The sequence below is a fragment of the Physcomitrium patens genome, chromosome 15 (genome assembly GCF_059467195.1).
Source record: "Physcomitrium patens ecotype Gransden chromosome 15, ASM5946719v1, whole genome shotgun sequence".
NCBI classification, from domain to species: domain Eukaryota; kingdom Viridiplantae; phylum Streptophyta; class Bryopsida; order Funariales; family Funariaceae; genus Physcomitrium; species Physcomitrium patens.
Genome location: NC_143424.1, coordinates 6,269,130 through 6,277,173, shown reverse-complemented (window position 1 = coordinate 6,277,173; position 8,044 = coordinate 6,269,130).

Below are 8,044 nucleotides of genomic sequence, written 5' to 3'. Positions count from 1 at the left end.
CACATCTGAAATTTTAGGTTCTTCAAATAGCTTACTCTTTAAACTATATATGTTTTGTGATTAGCAATTTAATAAAGATGGCACTTTTATGTATCTTCAAATATATTATTTTTTTCCACATCTTCTAATGACTTCTTTTTCAAACTAGTAGCTTGTATAGATAAAAATAAAAACATATACTATATTCAACAACTACAAAGTGTGCATGGTTAGATATGTTTACAAATTTTGAATAATTATTTTTTTTGAAATTATTTTCTCTTGATATATATATGTATATATATATATATATATATATATATATAATTTTTAAAATTTTAAGTTAATAAAAATGTTATGATTTATATCTTTAAAGTCATTGTTTTTTCTGTGCAATAATCTACACTTTATCAAAACAAATAAAAAAAGAAGATTGCTTTTCAATTAGACTCTTTTTTCTATATAATTTTTTTCTTAATATTTTTATATCTTTAATTCAAATTCACATGTATATATATATATACACACACACAATCGATTATAGTTTAAATTAATTTAATAATTTTATTGAAATTATAAAACAATATCTTTGTATACTATAATATGATTAATAATAATTTTTTTGATAAACCATATGATTTTGAAAAACAATTTACCTAATTTCAAAAACTTATAAAATGACTTATTTTTGTATTATAATTAATACCAATATTAAGGTCTTTTTCTTTGTTTTAGGAGTAGTATGTAAAGAATCATAATTAAAGTATAATTGAGATATAATCATTAATAATATCATCCAATAAATGTATTCTAAATAATCTCATATATATAATAAATATACCTTATATATATTACATATTATAGATGTATTAATTTTCTTTAAAAAATATTAAAAGAACTAATAAATTAATATTTATAAAATAAAAATACTTTAAAAAGATACATATTATTTTTATACTATTTTTTATTTTAAAATTTATTTAAGTTTATTTTTTTTAATAAGGAAGATAATAAAATTTAAATCTATAATTTAAATAAGGCTTTTTAAAAAGAGGAATAATACTACAAACCTATATATTTATTTAGATTAAAAAAGTTAGATAAAAGTTAGTAGAAGTAAGTAGACTTAATAATATCTTATAAAGAAGTTTTTTAGAAGCTTCATAAACAAGGATTTGGCTTTTTATATATTTTTTGGTCATTGATAGATTAAAAACTTGGCCAAAAAATTGGCCATATGTTGCACATATTGATAATTCGTGGAATATGTTAGCCATGTAGCACATTGAGACTTTGATAACTTCTTTCAAATAAAACATTTGAAACACCATTATAGATAGTTGCTACCTCAAATAGTATTACTAAATAGTAGAAGTTTCTTCCAAAGTCATGATTCCAAATATGTTATATCATACCATCTATTTAAAGAATATGTTATTCTTGAAGGTCTTCATCTCTATTATATTGTCTTAAAATTTACAACAATCTTAATATATCAATAAATAATTCAATAAATAATAGCTCTTGAAATGAATCTACTAATTTTTGATTCTTCATTTTTTTAGAGCCATAAATACAAAGAAACTACAAAAAAATAAATAATAGAATAAAATCTTAATTGATCCTTAATTCTTTTATAATAAATAAATTGCTTAATTCTTTATTTTAGTTGTAATGGATGTTGTCAATGCAAATCAGTAATTTTTTGCATTGTATTTGCAAGATTCTAAGCTCATTCTCATGTGTACTTATTAATAGCATATTTGTGCCAATGTACAATATATTTTAATCTATTTTAGCATTGCCTTAAGTTTAAGACTTCTTCAACTTCAAATTCTTGATTATTGTCTACTTCTATAAGAAATAATGGCATTTATCTTCTTTTTGATATATTTCTTGTCTTGTATGGCTCAAAAAGAGACATATGGAATATAATATGGATTTTCATAAACTTCAATAGGTATAATTGATAAGAAATTACATTGATGTATTTACAAATAAGAAGTAGTCCAAGTCTATAGTAATCCTACTTATCACAAGTACAAATAGTCTTGATATTAAGACAAAATAATCATATCTTATTGCCAATGTGGATTTATATTTTTTCTTTAGAATTGACATGTATATTAATTTTTTGAAATTATTAAACTTTCTTCAATTTTATCTTTATTAACTATAATAAACAATTTAACAAATATTTTGCCACAAAATTATCAATTTGAAAAAAATCAAAAGTATTAAGTTGTGAATGATAACTATAATTAGCATACAAATATATTGATTAGAAGAATGTACCATGTTATTATAGACAAACTCTACCAATAGCAAAATAGTTGTTTAATCTTCTTAATGATAGTAGATCTTAAATTTTGCTTCCAAATTTGATTCATCATTCTATTTGTCCATGAGTTTGAAGATAGAAAGCCAAAGATAGTTTTATGTCTACCTTCAATATTTTAAAAAATATTTTTAAAAATCTTGATATAAATTAATTTTTTTTATCCAATATAACATATAGTAAAAATTTATGATAGAAATAAATATTATAAAAAATAGTTATATTTTAACTTATAATATTTTTTGTACATAATAAAAATTATGCTTTCTTAGTGAAATGATCTGCTATCACAAATATAAAGTTATATGAATTTGAAATTAAAAGATTTGTGATAAAATCCAATAGAAATAAAAAAAAATTATGTTGTTTTGGTATAGGTAGTGGTTGAAAAAGCCTAAAAGATTGATGACAAGGGATTTTTGATTTAAAACAAATATCACATGATTGCACAAAGTCTTTAATGTTTTTACACATTTATAGCTACTGAAAATCTCTTGATATTAGCTTTAAGATTTTATTGTATGTAAAATATTATATAATTAGAAAATTATGATGAGCTTGAAGAGCATATAATTGTGGTTTATATTTTAAAATATATATGCATTTCTTGAAAAATAGAAGATCATTCTTTTATTAAAAGTTAAAAGTAGTATGAGATTTATAAGGATTTTTCTTAATATCATAAATAAAAAGATCTAAGAATATACTTAATTGAACTTGCTTAAAAAATATTAAATCAATTGATAATATTGATTTCATTACTATAAGATGAAATTTCTCTTACTTCAAAAGATTTTTTTGTTATTAATGAAAAGTAATATTTACTTCTTTTGATAAAAATTATTTTTTAAAAAAAATAATATATGATAAAACTTATTTTTTTAATCAATAAGTGATTTTAAATTTAAATCTTGAGCAAGTCATGTTCCAACATGCTTTACAATGATTTGAAGCTTATGTTTATATAAAATACTTGATATTCTTGTGATATGTATAAATAGTGTCTAGATTAAAATCAAATTCTAAATAATAGCACTATTCTTAAAATAAATTTGTAATTGCAAAAAGCTTTTTTTTCTAAATTTTATAATTCATCTCAAATATTAATTTTTTTATTGAATGAAAAGCTACTAGGTGAAGTTGGACATCCATTAATGTTTATAACAATCTTGCATCCAAGACAAAGTCTAATATAATTTTTTCTATAAGACAAAATTAAGAAAATTAATGCAATATAAGATTGTAATTATAGTAAAAGTTGACTTTAAGGCTTTAAATAAAAATTTAGCTTATTTATTCTACTCAAATTTATCTTCACAAGTTAAATATATAAATAAAGCTGCAACTTCAAAAAATTCTTAATAAAAAATTTAATAATATTTAATAGATTTAAAAAAATATTTGATTTTTTTTTATTAATCTTAGAATCTTCTAATTTTTAATAGTTTGAATTTTTTTAGGACTTATTATAATACCATCATTTAAAATGATATATCCTAAGAATTCATCTTAAGTTATATAAAATAAATATTTCTCTATCTTGGTATATAGTCTTACATCTCTAAGTTTTTGTAACACATGACAAATATGAAGTTCATACTCTTTTGTATTTTTAAAGTAAATTAAAATATTTTAAAAATAATATATAATAATTTTATTTAAAAAATTATAAAAATATCATTGATTATATGTTAAAAAGAAATTGATGCATTTTTCAATCCAAAAAGCATGATATTATATATTTTAAACTAATACTTGGTTTAAAATGTAATTTTCAATTCATCTTCTATTTCAATAAGTACTAAATTATATATACTTTGTAGATCATTTTTATATAGATATTTTCTCAATTCAATTTATTTAAAAATATAAATATAAAAAATAGATATTATTTATTTTTAATAATGATTTTATTGAATTTTTGATAATCCACATATATCCAAAGATATTTGTTATTTTTCTTTACAAATAAGATAAGAATTCATATTGGAGATTTTAAATAGCATAAGAATTTATTAGTCAAATTTTTATTAATGTATTCTTTGAGTGCAACTAATTTATTCTATGATAAGCTATAAATTGGTTTAAATGGTAATTGATTTTTTTTCCAAGATCAATTGAATAACTATAAGACTAATTCTAATGAAGATTTATTTATAATTTTTTTAAAAATATATTATAAAAATCTTAATATTGGCTTAGAATATTATTTTTAATCTTTCTACTTTCAAAAGTGGATAAAATATAAACATCAAAATATGACATTTCTTATATATCATGTATAAAAGCTCTTATATCTACCAATAAAATCTTTATTATATCAAAGTTATGACGTTTTACTTGAATAAAAATAATTTGAATCAAGCTACAGAAAAATTAAAGGTTATATGAAATCTAATCAATTTAAGGATTATAATCTTTTACCTACAACAAATCTAAAATAATTGGATTGAAGAAAGAATCAAAGATATGAATCTCAAAGAATTAAAAGATCGATACACTCTTTATCACTGCAAAAGATTGAAAAATCATTTAAAGTTGATATAATATTAAACTAAAATAGCTATTTCTAAAGACAAGAAAACTAAAAAGTCTTAAAATAAGACTAAGGACTAAAAAGGTATTGACAAGAATAAACAAGGCTTTACTCTTATTTTCATATATACTATTCAACTAGAAGATATATAGCAATGTCTTTTAGGATGTCCAACATGTATTTAATTTGTAAGACATATGTCTTAACTTATAAGGTAAGTTTTTTATATGAACACCACATCATTAGCTTGTACCACAAGCTATTCTACATATACATTACATGGCTAATTTTTTGACCAAGTTTTTATCATATCAATCAATTATAAATATTTATAAAATCAAATATACATCACAAGTCCATCATTTGAAATGATACATGCTAAGAAATCAACCCGAGCAATGTGGAATATACACTTTTTTTTATCTTGGCATAGAGTCATGCATCTCTTAGTTTTTGTAACATATGACAAATATGAAGTTTATATTCTACTATATTCTTAGAATAGATTAAGATGTCTTCTAAGTAACAGACAAGAAAGTCATCTAAAAACTCTCAAAAAATATTATTTATTAGATTTTGAAAAGTTGTTAGGGCATTTTTAAGTCCAAAAGGTATAATGTTGCATCCAAAATGTCCATCCCTTATTCAAAATACAATCTTCTATTCATCTCTTTCTTTAATGTATATTAGATTGTATGCTCCTTGTAGATCTATTTTTGTATAGTTCTTAGCTTGATTCAAGTGATCAAAAAGTCCAAATATTAAAGGTAGGGAATATCTATTCTTAATGGTGATTTTGTTGAATCTTCAATAATTGATACACATCCACAATGATCTATTTTTTTCTTTACAAATAAAATTGAGGCTCCTGTTGAAAATTTATAATAGTGTATAAAGTTCTTTGTCAGATTTTCTTTAATATACTCCTTAAGTTCAACCAAATAATTTTATGATAAACTAAAAATTACTCCAAATGGCAGTTGAGCTCCTTCTTGAAGATCAATTCAGCAATCATAAGAATAATATTCTAGTAGAATATCTGCATTCTTCTCCTTAAACACATTTTAAAAATCTTGATATTGATTTAAAATGCCACTTGAAGTCTTTCCACAATTAAAAATAGGTGCAACATAAATGACATAAAGTAATCATTCTTTTGCAGCATGCAAAAAAATTCTTGTATTTACAAATATATGTTTAATTACACTAGATTTATGACTTTCTATTTGATCAACTAAACTCTTAGTTATACTTTTAAAAAATTTAAGTCTACGAGAAATCTAATCTATTTTTAGATTATATTTTTTTAGCCATAATAAATTTAAAGTGATTGGATAAGAGAGAGATCTAATGATATTAAATATTACAAAACTACTTTGACCATTAGTTGTTACTTCCATAGGAAGGATTTTATGAGTATTATTTCTTGAAGACAATAGATGACCATTTATGATTTCTACTTAAACAAGTTTAGTTTTCTTCACAAAAGTATGCTATATCTTTTAGCAAATTTTTTATCTAAGAAACACATTGAGGCTCTTGAATCTAACAAGATAGAGTCATTGTGATATTTAGGTCATAAAATAACATTTGTTGTAAAATAATTAGAAGATTTTGAAGAGAAAATAGGACCTTCACTAGATGTTGTACAAGGTTTCAGCTGCACAATCTCTATTGTAAGTAGACAAACTTATTTTTTGACATATTATTTTTTTCATCGTTGTACTCCTCATTTTGTAGTTATGTCGCTTCTTTGGACAATATTAAGCAATGTACTTAGATTCTCCTTAATATAAGTATAATCCTTTTTGATAACAATGATTTTTTTTTTTTTTTTTTTTTTTTTTTAATAAAAGGCTTAAAATGTATTGTATCAATTTATATATCCTCTACTTCCAAATGTATATGTTGAAAATATATTGGTATTGTTATTGAATTATAATAGCGTAGAGGTGCACTTCTGCAATTTTGAGATTAAAATTCAAAAAATTGTTTGTAACACATCATAGCAAAGTCAATTGCTTGACTCAATATTTGAAAATCAGATAAGTTGAGCATTGATTTTTTTACTTCATATTGTAATCTATAGAAAAATTGGCTAACAAATATAGCATCATCGTACTTAATATCAATTACAAGTTGTCAAAACTATAAAGTATATAATGTTACGAATCGATTGCATTGTCGCAAAACACTGATCTTATTAGTTGTAATACAAGTAGCATTATGTTTTCTATACATGGATCAAAAATCTGCCAAAAAAGCCTTTAAGTTATCTAATATTAGATTTTATTATTCAAAAAAAGATAAAAATCTTGATAATTTTGAATCTGAAAAGAATGTATCAATAAGTCTAATTTATGATCTTAAAGTTGGATAGCTTTGGGGTTGAAGTTCAATAAAAAATTTTACTTATTTCATAAATCCTTGAAACTTAGATCTTGTACCATCAAACTTCTTAGGTAGTACAATCTTGAGTTCTTTAATACTAGAAGGATGTTCTAATATAGGAGAAGAAATATGATTTGATGTAGATGTTGAAGTAGCTCCAATCATTTCTATATCTTTGCTTCATGCCATTCTTATTACTTCTTGTGGTGGTAAATTGAGTTGATGCATTACAAACATTAATTTCTTCAATTGTTCTTATATTTGAGCCATTGCACTTTTCATTTCAACAAGCTGTGCAATGATAATAGTTAAAGAGGAGAAGATGTCTAGTATCACTCAAGATAAATATAAGAGAAGACTTTAAAATAAAGAAAAAATATTAAAAATAATATCAATTTAGAAGAAAGTAATCTGCAATTGCTAATACGCTTAAGTCTTATCAAGAAAAAGAAGTAATTTATTCTTAATCAAAATAAGACAAAGCTATGATATTGTAAGTATATTCTTGTCAATTTGTCAAATATAAGAACTTCATGAAAGCAAATAAACAAGTAAAATTCTCTCAAAGAAATATAAAAAAATAAAAATAGAGCAATATGTATATTAAAAAAGAAACTAAAATGACTATTGCTAAAAAATAAAGAAATTAAAGAATATTGAAACTAGACTGGAAACAAAAAAGAAATTGACAAGACAAAAGAAGGCTTCACTTTTGCCTCTATATAACTATCTACCTAAGATCTATGTGGCAACATTCTATAGAACCTCCAAAAACGTGTTGACTTTGTATGATACCTATC